General features: G+C 58.5%; 3 non-coding genes across 3 annotated transcripts; 1 reads left to right on the top strand and 2 right to left on the bottom strand.

Annotated features, from left to right (window-relative positions):
- Positions 1–772: 772 nt before the first annotated feature.
- Positions 773–925, bottom strand: LOC139053557 (5.8S ribosomal RNA). The gene has a single exon (XR_011510561.1). It is a non-coding gene; the product is annotated as a 5.8S ribosomal RNA (ribosomal RNA).
- A 1,237-nt stretch (positions 926–2,162) lies between these two features.
- Positions 2,163–3,977, bottom strand: LOC139053547 (small subunit ribosomal RNA). Its single transcript, XR_011510554.1, has one exon. It is a non-coding gene; the product is annotated as a small subunit ribosomal RNA (ribosomal RNA).
- Positions 3,978–13,107: 9,130 nt separating this feature from the next.
- On the top strand, positions 13,108–13,296 carry LOC139053541 (U2 spliceosomal RNA). Its single transcript, XR_011510550.1, has one exon. It is a non-coding gene; the product is annotated as a U2 spliceosomal RNA (small nuclear RNA).
- The last annotated feature ends 1,704 nt before the right edge of the window (positions 13,297–15,000 follow it).

Raw genomic sequence — 15,000 nt, 5'->3', positions numbered from 1 at the left:
AAACACCACCGAGGCAAAGATCGCCTTAGCAGCGCGCCGCTTCAGCGGGCACCGCAGGGGCGACTAAAACCTGGCGGGAGGCATCGTCTCGTGTAGCGTCGCCCCTGCCCCAACTGGAGTGGCCCAGTCTTAAGGGGACAGAGACTGCGAAGCACTTGGACCGACGGCGGACTACGACGGAACGCTTCAGCTCGGCCAACGCTCTCGAGGGAGACATTTTCCGTCTCGCGGCAATTCTCCGCCGTGCCGTGCTCTTCTCGCTCGCAGACGGCGCTCTCGCGTCGAACCGCTTTCGGGGGCCACCCTTCTCCTCCCCGCTCCTCGCACGAATCTGCCGATTCCCATTCGTGCGACGAAGCCCGGAAGGGCGCCCACACAGCTGCGGTGACGTGAGCGAGCGACCAGCTCTGGAGCTCGACGTACTCCGAAGGCAAACAACGCAAATTGCGATCGCTTCCGACTCTCTCGCAAAGGTGCGCGCTACAAGGCAACAGACGTTCGCGCCTCGAGCTTGGACCGCTCTTTCCCTGCAGGTATCCGACTCCATCCTGCGGCGGTCTTGCCAGAGGCGCGCACTCGTCACGCTGCAGTAGTAATGCCTCGTTTCCGTCTCTTCGAAGATTTGGCACGACGGCTCGCCACCGTCTCCTTCTCGTGAGGTTGCTGGCGCGTGGCTTCAGCGCTCAACGTACTGTCCATGATGCCGACGCGGTCAAAACGAGTCGACGGACGCACGTTCCCTGTGCGCCGAAGGCTCTCTTGATATGTGATCCGACCCTCAGACAGACGAAGCCAAGGGAAGACCCAAGGCCGCAATGTGCGTTCAAAGAATCAGTGCTCAGTGTGTCCTGCAATTCACACCAAGTCTCGCAGCTGGCTGCGTTCTTCATCGACCCGAGAACCGAGTGATCCACCGCTTAGAGTCGTGAAAAATAGTTTGTTCAATTCAGTACAGTACAACCAGTGTTTCAGGCACGTGGCGTCTCCCTGTGTGTGGTTTCGAAGAGCGCCTTTCGGCGTGCGCTACTCCTGTTTCGCTCTTTCGTTCGGCGGTCACGCGTTTCCGCATGACCGCTGCTGATCCAACAGCCTACTCGAGACGAAAGACAAGAGCTTGGCGCGCGCGTACTCGCGCAGCTCTCCAAAGCCACTCGGCCAGTGCCAGGGACGGCTCTCTGCGCCGGAGCCACAACAAGTCTACTTGAGGCGGAAGACGAAGCCAGCAAGGGCCTGGCCGCAAGTGCGTTCGAATACGGGATTACAGTCCCTCGTCTGTCCGTACTTCCTCTTTCGACGTGCGGCGCCTTCCCAAAGCGCACAAGTCCGCAAACCGCAGAACGCTTCCGACGTAGCAAAGCCGCGTTTCCTTCGGTACTTCGCAGCAACGCCGCCTTTCCCTCGGCGGCGGGCAAATAGCCTGCAGACGTCGTCGCATTGAACCGCGAACTCGACACCTCGCGCGTCACGAGCGGGAGCCGACCGGCAGCCTCCGGCCCTTTCGGGCGCGGTGGAATTTGCCGCGGAGGACGGGAGAGTGCTTTAGGCCACGGTTCCTTCCGTACTTGGCAGCCGCACCCTCAATACCGCCGGTTCCATGACCGACCGAGCGCCGCACCGTTCCTTTAGTACTTGGGCAGCAACAAAGTCGGGTCGTTACTCCACACTCGCCGCAGGAAGCGACCGGCAGCCGCCAGCCTTTTCAGACTCGGCAGCGTTTGCCGCGGAGGACGGGAGAGCGCTCGCACCACGGTTCCGTGTGTACTAAGCGGCAGCGGCATTAGCTCTCGACCGTCAGTTCCTTGACCGACCGCACGCTTCGCCGTTCCCCTCGTACTGGGCAAGAGCAGCAGGTCGGGTCGTCTTACTCCCATTCCGCGCAAGAGTGCCGAGGCGGACTTCAGAAAGCCCACCCAACAGTGTGCGTTACGCCGTTTCTACCCGCGGGCGCGGCCAAGCCAACCGTCCAAGGTTGCAGCCGGCGTCCACTGGGCGCAACAAATTTGGCACGGGGCGCCCTTCGAAATTCGGGCAATCCCCGGCATGTTCGGGTATAGCCGTCCCCGCGTCCAAGCGGGGCCAGCGGCGGAAAGCGTCGGGCGCAGCGAGCTGCTTCACCCACACGGGGTAGAAACAATGGCGCTCGTCACCCTCGAACAATCCGGTAATGATCCTTCCGCAGGTTCACCTACGGAAACCTTGTTACGACTTTTACTTCCTCTAAATGATCAAGTTTGGTCATCTTTCCAACAGACCGGCGCAACCGAAAGGCCGCGCCGGACATCGGTCCGAAGACCTCACTAAATCATTCAATCGGTAGTAGCGACGGGCGGTGTGTACAAAGGGCAGGGACGTAATCAACGCGAGCTTATGACTCGCGCTTACTGGGAATTCCTCGTTCAAGGGGAACAATTGCAAGCCCCTATCCCAATCACGAAAGAAGTTCCACGGGTTACCCAGTCTTTTCAGACAGGGATAAAGACACGCTGCTTCCTTCAGTGTAGCGCGCGTGCGGCCCCGGACATCTAAGGGCATCACAGACCTGTTATTGCTCTGTTTCGTGCGGCTAGGAGCCGCTTGTCCCTCTAAGAAGGTTGTAAGGTGCTGGGAACCCCGCACCTATTTAATAGGCTAGAGTCTCGTTCGTTATCGGAATTAACCAGACAAATCGCTCCACCAACTAAGAACGGCCATGCACCACCATCCACCGAATCAAGAAAGAGCTCTCAATCTGTCAATCCTCCCAGTGTCCGGGCCGGGTAAGTTTTCCCGTGTTGAGTCAAATTAAGCCGCAGGCTCCACTCCTGGTGGTGCCCTTCCGTCAATTCCTTTAAGTTTCAGCTTTGCAACCATACTTCCCCCGGAACCCAAACACTTTGGTTTCCCGGAAGCTGCCCGCCGAGTCATTTGAGTAACTCAGGCGGATCGCTGGTTGGCATCGTTTATGGTCAGAACTAGGGCGGTATCTGATCGCCTTCGAACCTCTGACTTTCGTTCTTGATCAAAGAAAACATTCTTGGCAAATGCTTTCGCAGTAGTTCGTCTTGCGACGGTCCAAGAATTTCACCTCTAGCGCCGCAATACGAATGCCCCCGTCTGTCCCTCTTAATCATTACCTCGTATTCCAAAAACCAACAGAACAGAAACGAGGTCTTGTTCTATTATTCCATGCAAGTTTATTCAGGCGACTCGCCTGCGTTGAGCACTCTAATTTTTTCAAAGTAAAAGCACCGGCCTTCTCGAGGCACACAATGAAGTGCACCAAGAAAGGACCGGCATGATGTTCAGTCCGAGCCGTCGCATCGGGTAGATGCACTACTCGTCTGGAACTGAGATCCAACTACGAGCTTTTTAACCGCAGCAGCTTTAGTATACGCTATTGGAGCTGGAATTACCGCGGCTGCTGGCACCAGACTTGCCCTCCAATTGATCCTCGTTAAAGGATTTAGAGTGTACTCATTTCAATTACGGGGCCTCAAAAGAGTCCCGTATTGTTATTTTTCGTCACTACCTCCCCGTGCCGGGAGTGGGTAATTTGCGCGCCTGCTGCCTTCCTTGGATGTGGTAGCCGTTTCTCAGGCTCCCTCTCCGGAATCGAACCCTGATTCTCCGTTACCCGTAACAACCATGGTAAGCAAGTAACCTACCATCGAAAGTTGATAAGGCAGACACTTGAAAGAAACGTCGCCGGCTCGTGGCCATGCGATCAGCACAAAGTTATCCAGAGTCACCACACAATACGGGCCGAAACCCGATCGATCTTGGTCTAATAAAAGCACCCGTCGCCCAAAGGGCTTCAGGCTCACTGCATGTATTAGCTCTAGAATTGCCACAGTTATCCAAGTAGGAAGAAACGATCTAAGGAACCATAACTGATTTAATGAGCCATTCGCGGTTTCGCCTTATTTCGGCATGTACTTAGACATGCATGGCTTAATCTTTGAGACAAGCATATGATTACTGGCAGGATCAACCAGGTAATCGTTCAACTGCGCGTCCCGCCTGTCAAGCAGGCCGGACGCCGTTTTTGCGATGCCGAGGCCACCTTCAGGCGCCCCAGCACGCTTCGTTCTTGCAAAGAGTAGCACTTTGCACAGTCCGAGACGACGGCGTTCGAGCTCGCTACGGCGCCCTCCCCGAAGGGCCGGGTATCGCCACGCGGCAAGAAGCACGCAACATTCTCGATAGACTGGTTGTGTCGACTCGATCACGGCTTGCGGTTTCTCTTGAGCCCGCAGCACAGGTGGACCGACCGACACTTGCAACGTAGCCGAGACGGCAAAGCCGCCAGGCGACGGGTCACGCCCGCGCCTTCGGCGCTTTCGCATTTGACTCGTCCGAGGACGATGCGGAACACAACTCGATATCGTGGAGAAAGCGTCGTCCGACAACCAGCCCCTAACGCATCAAGCGGATGAGGCTGCAGACGTCAGCTGTGGGATCCACGGGAGCGATACCGGGGACACGCTTGACGGGCACGAAGCCCGCCGCATATCAAACACCCAGGTCGCTTTTGGGGGCGACTGCTCTCTGGGACCCCCATATAATAGCAGCGATAAGTTCCCAAATCTCCATGGGGCCGTACTCGTGCCACTTTCGACGAGCGTTTGGCGAAAATCGTGCCGCCTCGCAGCGCCGCGAGCGAGATGGAAAGCTTACGTCGGCAGCGCAATGCCGAAGTCGTGAAAGCGCAGCGCGTCGACCGAATGCGCGAACGGCAATCTCTCGCCTATGGACAGCGCGGTTTCCAGAACAATCGCCTTTCTGTGCCCCTACGGGGCCGCACGCTAGCGCGGCCCTTTCGCCGTTTCCGAGCACGAGTGCGACCGGCGCGGGCGGCGTGCTCGACACCCCGGCTGACGCCGTTTCGGACTTTGTCTCTTCGCGCGCTCGCGCCAACGCCGCGGCAAAACGACGACCTCTGCGCGGTTCTTTCCCGGTTCCCGGCGTGCTATAGTGCAGCCAGCCGGACGGTGGCGACGACTCAGTCGCGGCCGTGCGGTGGCTTGTACGCCAAAGTTGCGTGACGGGCGTCGAGCTCCCGCCGCGGCCCGGCTCAGGTGGTTTCGGACTTCTGTCTCTTCCGAGCGCTCGCGTCGTCGTGGGCACGATTCTCGAGTGCGGAGCGGTGCGCGGACACCACCACGAACACGCGCAAGCCGAAAACGGCACTACGGTACAACGTCGGCCAGGGCGGTACGGCCCCCTTATATGAGCAGCGATAAGTGACCAGATCTCCACGGGGCCGTACTCGTGCGACAAGGCGGCGTACTGCGCCGAGCCGAGCGCCAATATTTGGCCTTGGCACGGCCGATTTGAGCTCTCGCGATCGCCGCGGTACCGCCGCTCACCGATTCAAGGCACGCTAGCGCGGCCCCTTCGCCATTTTTCGAGTAAGAGTGCGAAAAGCGCGCGCGGCGTGCTCGTCGCCCCGGCTGACGTAGTCTCGGACTTAGTCTCGCTCACGCCGCCCCGGCTGACGTCGTCTCGGACTTAGTCGCGCTCACACCGCCCCGGCTCACGTGGTTTCGGACTTTCGTCTCTTCCGAGCGCTCGCGTCGTCGTGGGCACGATTCTCGAGTGCGGAGCGGTGCGCGGACACCACCACGAACACGCGCAAGCCGAAAACGGCACTACGGTACAACGTCGGCCAGGGCGGTACGGCCCCTTATAAGAGCAGCGATAAGTGACCAGACCTCCACGGGGCCGTACTCGTGCGACAAGGCGGCGTACTGCGCCGAGCCGAGCGCCAATATTTGGCTTTGGCACGGCCGATTTGAGCTCTCGCGATCGCCGCGGTACCGCCGCTCACCGATTCAAGGCACGCTAGCGCGGCCCCTTCGCCATTTTTCGAGTAAGAGTGGGAAAAGCGCGCGCGGCGTGCTCGACGCCCCGGCTGACGTCGTCTCGGACTTGGTCGACGCCCCGGCTGACGTAGTCTCGGACTTAGTCTCGCTCACGCCGCCCCGGCTGACGTCGTCTCGGACTTAGTCGCGCTCACACCGCCCCGGCTCACGTGGTTTCGGACTTTCGTCTCTTCCGAGCGCTCGCGTCGTCGTGGGCACGATTCTCGAGTGCGGAGCGGTGCGCGGACACCACCACGAACACGCGCAAGCCGAAAACGGCACTACGGTACAACGTCGGCCAGGGCGGTACGGCCCCTTATAAGAGCAGCGATAAGTGACCAGACCTCCACGGGGCCGTACTCGTGCGACAAGGCGGCGTACTGCGCCGAGCCGAGCGCCAATATTTGGCTTTGGCACGGCCGATTTGAGCTCTCGCGATCGCCGCGGTACCGCCGCTCACCGATTCAAGGCACGCTAGCGCGGCCCCTTCGCCATTTTTCGAGTAAGAGTGGGAAAAGCGCGCGCGGCGTGCTCGACGCCCCGGCTGACGTCGTCTCGGACTTGGTCGACGCCCCGGCTGACGTAGTCTCGGACTTAGTCTCGCTCACGCCGCCCCGGCTGACGTCGTCTCGGACTTAGTCGCGCTCACACCGCCCCGGCTCACGTGGTTTCGGACTTGCGTCTCTTCCGAGCGCTCGCGTCGTCGTGGGCACGATTCTCGAGTGCGGAGCGGTGCGCGGACACCACCACGAACACGCGCAAGCCGAAAACGGCACTACGGTACAACGTCGGCCAGGGCGGTACGGCCCCTTATAAGAGCAGCGATAAGTGACCAGACCTCCACGGGGCCGTACTCGTGCGACAAGGCGGCGTACTGCGCCGAGCCGAGCGCCAATATTTGGCCTTGGCACGGCCGATTTGAGCTCTCGCGATCGCCGCGGTACCGCCGCTCACCGATTCAAGGCACGCTAGCGCGGCCCCTTCGCCATTTTTCGAGTAAGAGTGGGAAAAGCGACCGCGGCGTGCTCGACGCCCCGGCTGACGTCGTCTCGGACTTAGTCGACGCCCCGGCTGACGTAGTCTCGGACTTGGTCTCGCTCACGCCGCCCCGGCTGACGTAGTCTCGGACTTGGTCTCGCTCACGCCGCCCCGGCTGACGTCGTCTCGGACTTAGTCGCGCTCACACCGCCCCGGCTCACGTGGCTTCGGACTTGGTCTCTTCGAGCGCTCGCAGCCAGGTCGGGGCCGACGCCGACGTCTGCGTGGGGCTTCAACGATTCCCGGCGCGACGCAATGCAACTGCGCGCAGGATGCCAGCGACTCCGCCGTGGCCGTGCGGCGGTGTACACGCAGAAGTTTCGTGAAGGGGTATCGAGCTCCCGCCGCCCCGGCGGACGTGGTTTCGGACTTTAGCGCTCGCAGCGATCTCGCGGCGATCGCTGACGTCTGCGCGGTTTCAGGTGTGCTACGATGCAGCAGTCTGCCGCACGACAATTTACGGAAGCGAGTGCATTCCGCCCCGGCGGACGCGGCAGCGGACTTTGTGCCTGCGGGAGTGCTCTTGTTGCTGTAAAATTTGAACGGGTGCAGCTGCGCGAAGCAAGTGTACACATTTTCTCTCTCTCTCTCTCTCTCTCTGCCTCTGAGGCGACTGTAATTTTAATTTAAATGCAATTGGAGGCGGGAGCAACCTGATGAGAGTAGGCGGACTTCGGCACACCTTGTAGTTTAGAAATTGTTTTCAAGCTTTGAGGACATACACAATCGCGCCATCTGCTTTCCCCGTCTCTTTGGCACTTCATAGTGTGTGCAGCATGCTCTGCATTCCAAAGAAACGCGCCTGTTTCTCCCCCTCTCTCACGTTCTTCTTGTCTTTCTTGCTGCTCTTGTGAGAAGTTGCTATGCTCTTTACTCGCTGTAAAATAGAATGCTTGCGCGAGCCAACAACTTGCGTGTCTTTCTTTTTTTTTGTTGTTGTTGTTTTTTTCTCTCTTCCCAAGACGTTTCTGCCATTATTCACTAGCTCTCGTTCTTAGTATGCAACGGAGCGTTAGCTCGCGCCATCTACCTTTCTTTCTGTATGGCGAAGGCCGTAGGTTTTCCTAGTTCCGCACACAGATGGCGCGGATGCGTTTTCGCGCCAGTTTCGAACGACCTCGCTGTACACATGTTTCTCATTTAAAAGTTTCAAAGGGGCTTGCGAAAGGGCGTGGTCCTTTTTTCTTGCGCAAGGCTGAGCTTTCCAGCTGTGCTTAAGCTATGCTAGCATGTGTGCGTATGTGTGTGTGTGTGTGTGTGTGTGTGTGTGTGCGTGCGCGCGCGCGCGTGCGTGCGCGTGCATATGTGTGCGTGTGTGTGTATACACGCACACGGTAAAGATGATGGGGTAGCGCTATTTCTTTCTTTCTTTCTTTCTTTTTTAACAACACCTGTGCTCCACATGGCGATCTTCCTGCCCTCTATGTTTCCGGTTGGAAGGAGTGCGCAGCCTTTTCTATATTTATTTATTTTTTTTTTTTCATTCTCTTTCATTCGTACATGAGGCGCGCTACCTAATTCTAGCGGTCGAATCGACACGTTGCAATCCGTCCCGGCCTGTGCCGTATGAAAACTTTCAGTGGGCCTTGCGGTAAATAAAAGGAAATGAGGGAAATGCGCGTAGTGTATTACACTTGCGCACGGGCTTGAAACGAAGGCCTCAAAGAAAGCCGCCTTGAGCGGTCGCATTCAGACGGAAGTAAGCATTCCCCTTGCGCGTGTTTTCCGCTCGCCTGTTCCGTTTTCTACGAGGTTGCCTTCGTTGGTTTTGCCTTGCGAACAAGCTTGCGCTCGGGTCTCGTTTCTACGCGACGGCGTTTCGTTAACAGTGAAAGACTGAGGCGTCGCGAGTTGATTCGCGAGATAGAGAGCATAGAGTCTCTAGACGGGCTGGGTTTTATAAGATTGCCCACGCTGTTGCTGAGGTTACCAATGTCGCCAGGGCACCCACAAGGCAGTGGTACAATGGAGTGAAGTGAAAGACATCGCTTCTCGGCCTTTTGGCTAAGATCAAAGTGTAGTCACTGCAGCTGGCTTGCCCGGCCTTTGACACACTCATCTTTGTAGAGGCGCCCGGTTACCTGCTCCGGTCATAGCAAGGTCTTTCCCCTATCCCAGCCCTATCTTTCCAGGCCCTCGGCTCCCTGCTGCACTGCCTCCAGGACAGCCCGCGTGCTGCTACCTGGTGGCCCCTGGACGACCCACACCGGCCCGCTTCCTGGTCCTGCCGCTGCCTGGCGCTGCCTGCCGCCCCCCGGAGACTCCTGCCCCGCTCGGCCTGACCACTGCTTGGTGCTGCCTGCCTGCGGGGTGCCCGCTGGTCCTGCCATCCCGACTGGTGCTGTGCTGGGGCACAACCGGCTGGCCCCTGCCTTCGCCATCGTCTGTCATGGGCCCGGCCCACTAGCTGCCACCCCTGGTGGCCCCCTAGCCTCCGGACCTGGCCTCCTTTAAGGAGAGCCGCCGGGTCCGGAAGGTAAGACCATACAATGGACTCTGGGGGCCACGGCCGCACGGCCCATGACACCAGTGAAGACGATGGCGACCCCATCACCCCTAGGCAGGAACGCCAGCCGGCCCGTGAGGATGGCACCCTCACGGTGTTCTTTCCCGTGCCCCAAACGGTCCGGTGCTGCGAAGAGGGCTGCCGAGCTGCCTATGCCGCGGCCAAATGGACAGCGCGGCGGCAGTCCCTCCAGCGGCACCTGGAACTCGAACACGGCACCAGGATCCGGCGCACCATCAACGTGTGCACCATCTGCGGCGAGACACTGGGGCTTCGACCAGCCTCTCACGCCTGCCTGGCTGCAGCCAACTTGACTGCCGCCCCCCCTGCTGCCCTGCCACACCAGTGTGGCAGTTGCCCAATGTCCTTCCCCACAAGGAGGGGCTTGGGCAACCACGAGCAGTGGCACAGGAGGGAGGCGGCACTGGCGGCCAGGCGTGATCTCGCCGCGGGTACTGCCACTGGTGCGTCAGAGCAGGACAGCGACAGCACCCCCGCAGCAGAGCAGGACAGCACCGAGGGTCCCGCTGAGGACCCTCCTGGAACACCAGCAGTGGCGACCGGGCAGGCCGCCGACCAGGAGCCGTCTCCCGTGGCACCTCGGGGAACACCCGGACACAGCAGCGATGGCGAGATGGCCGAGGCACCTTCTCCGCGGACGCCAAACCAGTCAGGGCGGACCGCGGCCTCGGCCTCCCCTTCTCCAACACCATCGCTGCCGTCCAACCGAGGCAGCCCGGGAGCACCAGTCTCCGAGGCTCACGAGCCGGCGGCCATGCAGGAGCTCTCCCCGGGCAGGGCAGAGGTGCAGGACCATGACGGAAGCAACCAGGACTTCGGGACCCAGGACGAACATGCTGGTACCACACGGCCAGAGGGCAGTGCGTGGACCTTAGCGGACGAAACGGCAGAGCTGCGGGCATTGAGCCGGTTGCCTGAGTCTGCTGGGGAGTGGGCACGGTTCGAAAACATCCTTGACCGTGCCATTGCAGCCGCAACCAAACACCTGCGGCTGCCAGTCGGGGACTCGCGCCAATCACGGAGGCGCGAGGTGAACCCCGACAACCCCCAGCAGATACAAACTCTCTACAGAAGGAACCGGCGCCGGGCAGTGCGGCTAATCACTGAAGGCCCGTCCCAGCTCTGTCCGATCGACCCCCACGCACTGCAGGACCACTACTCGAACCTCTGGTCACCAACACCCGTGGATACCAGCATCCTGAGGTCAAGGCTTCCAGCCACCGAAGAACTGGACTTGTGCCCCTTTACACCGGAAGAAGTCGCAGCCAAGCTCCGTAAATGCGAGAGTACAGCTCCAGGGGAGGACCGCCTCACGTACCACCACTGGAGGCAGGTGGACCCTGAGGGCAGGTTCCTGGCGGCGGTATACAACGTATGCCTCCAATACCGCCGCACGCCCCTGAGCTGGAAGTCGACGAGGACTATCCTGATATACAAGAAGGGCGACCGCGAGGACCCCACAAACTGGCGACCCATTGCCCTTGGTCGCACGATCGCCAAACTGTATGCCGGGTGTCTCACCACCCGGCTGCAGAGGTGGTTGGGCGACCATGCGGTACTGTCCAGGTGTCAGAAGGGCTTCCTGCCGCACGATGGGGTGTTTGAACACAACTTCGTGCTGCAGGGACGCCTGGATGATGCTAGGACAGGAGGTGGGGAGCTGTGCGTGGGGTTCCTCGATTTTGCCAACGCTTTCGGCTCGGTCGCCCATCAGGCCCTCGTCGACGCTGTCCGCGGCGCCGGCGCGGGGGAGGCCTTTGCTACCATCGTTGAAGACCTCTACCGCGCCAACACCACCTGCGTCGTGGCAGCAGCTGGCATTACGGAGCCAATCACCATCGGAGCTGGGCTGAGACAGGGCTGTCCTCTGAGCGGCCTGCTTTTCAACCTGGTGGTGGACCCGGTCATCCGTGCAGTACAGGGAGGCGATAGGCAGCACAACATCCTTGCCTACGCCGATGATCTGACGCTGCTGGCCGCGGATCCCGCCACCCTGCAGAGCCGCTTGGACCGTGTAACAGCCCTGTCTGCCCGGCTCGGGCTGCGACTCAACGCCGCCAAGTGCCGGTCTCTACACCTGTCTGGTCGCCACCCCGTGGGTACACGGCCCACCTCTTTCACCGTGGGTGGCGACCCGATTCCGGCGCTTGGCGACTTCCAGGGGCACAAGTTCCTGGGCCGTCCAGTGGGGTTCAGGGTGCTACCGGACGAGACGACGGTCGACGAGGCCATCCACCTGGGCAGAAAGCTGCTCTCCTCTATGCTCGCCCCATGGCAGAGGCTGGATGCTATCAAAACATTTTTGTATCCAGCCCTCAACTTTGCCATGCGGGTGGGCCTTGCCAGCAAGGGAGAGTGGCAACGCCTGGACGAGGAGCTCCGCCCGCTCATCAAGAAGACCCTGTACGTGCCAGCCAGAGCTTCCAATGAATACTTGTACGGAAGCTCACAGGCTGGCAGTGCAGGGATCCCACTTGCGGCGGAGCTCAGCGACATCTGTCGGGTGGATGGAGCCTTCAAGCTACTGACGTCGACCGACGTGGAGGTCCGGGAGCGTGCAGCAGGAGAGCTCGAGGGCGTAGTGTCAAGGCGGCTAAGACGACCCGCGAACACCGAGGACATGGAGGCCTACCTCTCAGGCGAGACGGAGGGCGACTTTCGGCAAACGTCCACACAGGTCCAGTCTGTGTGGACGGAGGCCCGCAAAGCCTCCCGTCGCCTCTCCGTCGCCTGGGAGCTGTTGGAGCATGGAGCCCGCATCAACTGCGGGGAGGCCTCTGTGTCAGCGAGGAACCGCCACAAGCTGATCAAGACCATCCGGGCGCTCCTCTCCACCGAAAGGGACCAATCTCTGCAAGACAAACCGAACCAGGGCAAGGCGATGGTGTGTGTGGCGGCCGACCCGGCAAACTCACACTTCATGAGGTCCGGCCGCTACACCCATTTCATCGACTGGCGCTTCATTCATCGAGCCCGACTAAATCTCCTCCCCCTCAACGCCACAAGACTCTGGGCACCCACGGCGGACAAAAGATGCAGACGCTGCGGGTATGGGGAGGAGACACTGCCGCATGTACTTTGCCATTGCATGCGGCAGAGCCGGGCCATGACGGAGCGCCATAACACCATCGTCGCCAGAATAAAAAAGGCTGCTTTGGGTCGGTTTACAGTCATTGCGGAGAACCAGGTCGTAGGCAACACATCACTCAAGCCCGACCTGGTACTGGCCCGTGGAGAGGAGGCACTCATCCTGGACGTCTGCTGCCCTTTCGAGAACAGGCTGCAGGCGTTCCAGGACGCCCGGAAGGCTAAGGAGGAGAAGTACGCCCCTGTACAGCGTCATCTCCTCCGGCGGTTCCAGCGTGTGACGGTGGACGCGGTGGTCGTCGGCTGCCTTGGCAGCTGGGATGTGGGGAACGACCGGGTGATGCGCAGGCTGTGCAGTAGGTCATACCTACGGACACTTAAACGCCTGTGCATCAGTGACACAATAAGCGCCCCTACAAAGATTTTTAGAGCCCATGTCGGCACCTCTTAATGATCTTATGTTTTTAGAGAAGCGCCATTTTTTGCACTGTTTTACACCTTTACAGTTTTAGTCTTTTATTACTAACACCACTAACTAGTTTTTTTAGCCATTTGTTTGCGTTTTTAGATTATACACCTTTTATTCGTTTTCTCCTTGGTTCTGTAACTTGTATTTTTTGATGTTCTGTAACTAGCATGAATAAAAACTCTGTTCTTATCAGCTTAATATCTGATACGGGTTCTATATGGACCCACGATATTAAACCTATTTTTGGAAGTTGGCGGAGTGCTTGAAGCCTGCTTCACCTCCGCCGCAGGTCGGCCCGGTATTGCACTACCTCCGGGATCGGCCCCCGCTCACTTAGGTGAGACTTCATTCAATCAAAATGAAGAACACAAGCTCGAAGCGAGCACTCACGTGACACGCACCATTCCCATACTATACGCAACGATGCCGGTGTTTCTGAACGATTGTCTGCTGTAATGAGCCACTTGGGGGGGGGGGGGAAGGGTGATTAGCCGTGGGTTTTGCAATCAATGTAAGTCCCACTCAAAGCCAACACTGCATTTTGGAGTTCACTATCGCTTTGATCCGTAAACGACAGCAAGCTCGCCCTGCGAAAATCCGCTGCCCTAGTGGAAGAAAGGTTCCCTATGAAACAAAAATGGAGTGCCCGATTTCCGGCAACATTTTCGCTGCAGTGGGACCGAGCGCCTCGAAAACAAACTTGTCGTATGGCCAAGTGTGGCGAAATATATTCAAGGGTTCAGAGGTGCCTCAGCTTTCCAACCTGTATGTTATGAATACCTGTTGCTACCTTTTCGTCATCATCATCCTGCTGGCTACGACCACTGCAGGGCAAAGACCTCTCCCATTATTCTCCAAGCACCCCGGTCACGTGTAAGCCCGGTCACGGTCGCCGTCTAGTGCCTGCGCCCTTCCTAATCTAATCTGCCCTCCTAAATTTCCGCCACCCCGTGCTACGCTTCCCTTCTCTTGGAATTCAGTCGGTAACCCTTAATTGATGATCTTCCCCCCACATTGCATGCCCTGCGCACGCCCATTTCTTTTTCTTGGTTTAAACTAAGGTGTCATTAGCTCGCGTTTGTTCGCTCACCCCCCGAATCTGCTCTATTCTTATCCCCCGTAGCGCTACACCCATCATTCTTCTTTCCAAAGCTCGTCGCGTCGCCCTCAGTTACCCTTCGGTAATCCTTAAGGTCCTTCGTTGCGGCACTCGCGGCATCTTTCTCATTTAAATAAGGCTATTTCGTTCAGTTTTGGGGGAAAACTCAATGAGCTAGGCGCGATTGTGTCCCCGGCGCCGCTCTCAACAAGATGGCGGCGCCCAGGCTTTTTGCCTGGTGGTTCGGCTTGACGCAGAACACGCCTGCAGGGCAGTGAAGCCGCATTGAAGGGGCAACGAGCGGCGCAGTGAAGCGCATGCTCGGGCGAAAAACGCGAACATCAGCCAAAAATACAACCAAATGGCCAAATACGAATTTCCGTTATGGGAAATTGGAGTTCAGTTGGCGCGTTGCGCTCGCCTAAGGTAAAGAACATAAATGCGAGTGCCACATCAGCCAAGTCAATGCTGAGGATCGCGTATCATTTCTTATTTATTTTTCCCCTTGCCTCCTGGCCTGCGTGGCCCTAGCGCGCATGCCCACGAAAGTAATGCAATAAGGAAAACGCGAAATCATGCGGTGACGGCTGTATCATATCCATTGTGCGTGCTTTGTTCTTTTTGGACTACAGTGGTGTGCGTTATGAGAAAGTTTCAGTGACCAGCGAACCTATATTTAGAACCACATTTACGGTTACTGCTAACAAGCTGCGGGTAGGTGTTTTTTTTTTCTTTCTTTCTTTTTTTCGCTACCAACGATGGGTTATCGCAACCGCGATCGGTTGTGCTAGACGCGTTCTTGCCAAACGTTGGCTCTATACGCGACCCGTGACGCGTGGTCGGCACATTCAAGCAGTCCATTGCAAACCGTTCCAAGAAGAAGGATGCTAGCTCCACGTTCCGCCGGGAGCGCTAGTTCGAAGATTGTACTTTTAGA

Source organism: Dermacentor albipictus, unplaced genomic scaffold, assembly GCF_038994185.2.
Source record: "Dermacentor albipictus isolate Rhodes 1998 colony unplaced genomic scaffold, USDA_Dalb.pri_finalv2 scaffold_150, whole genome shotgun sequence".
In the NCBI taxonomy this organism is placed as follows: domain Eukaryota; kingdom Metazoa; phylum Arthropoda; class Arachnida; order Ixodida; family Ixodidae; genus Dermacentor; species Dermacentor albipictus.
Note: the sequence above shows the minus strand (reverse complement) of the source record. Positions and strands in the feature narration are given on the sequence as shown.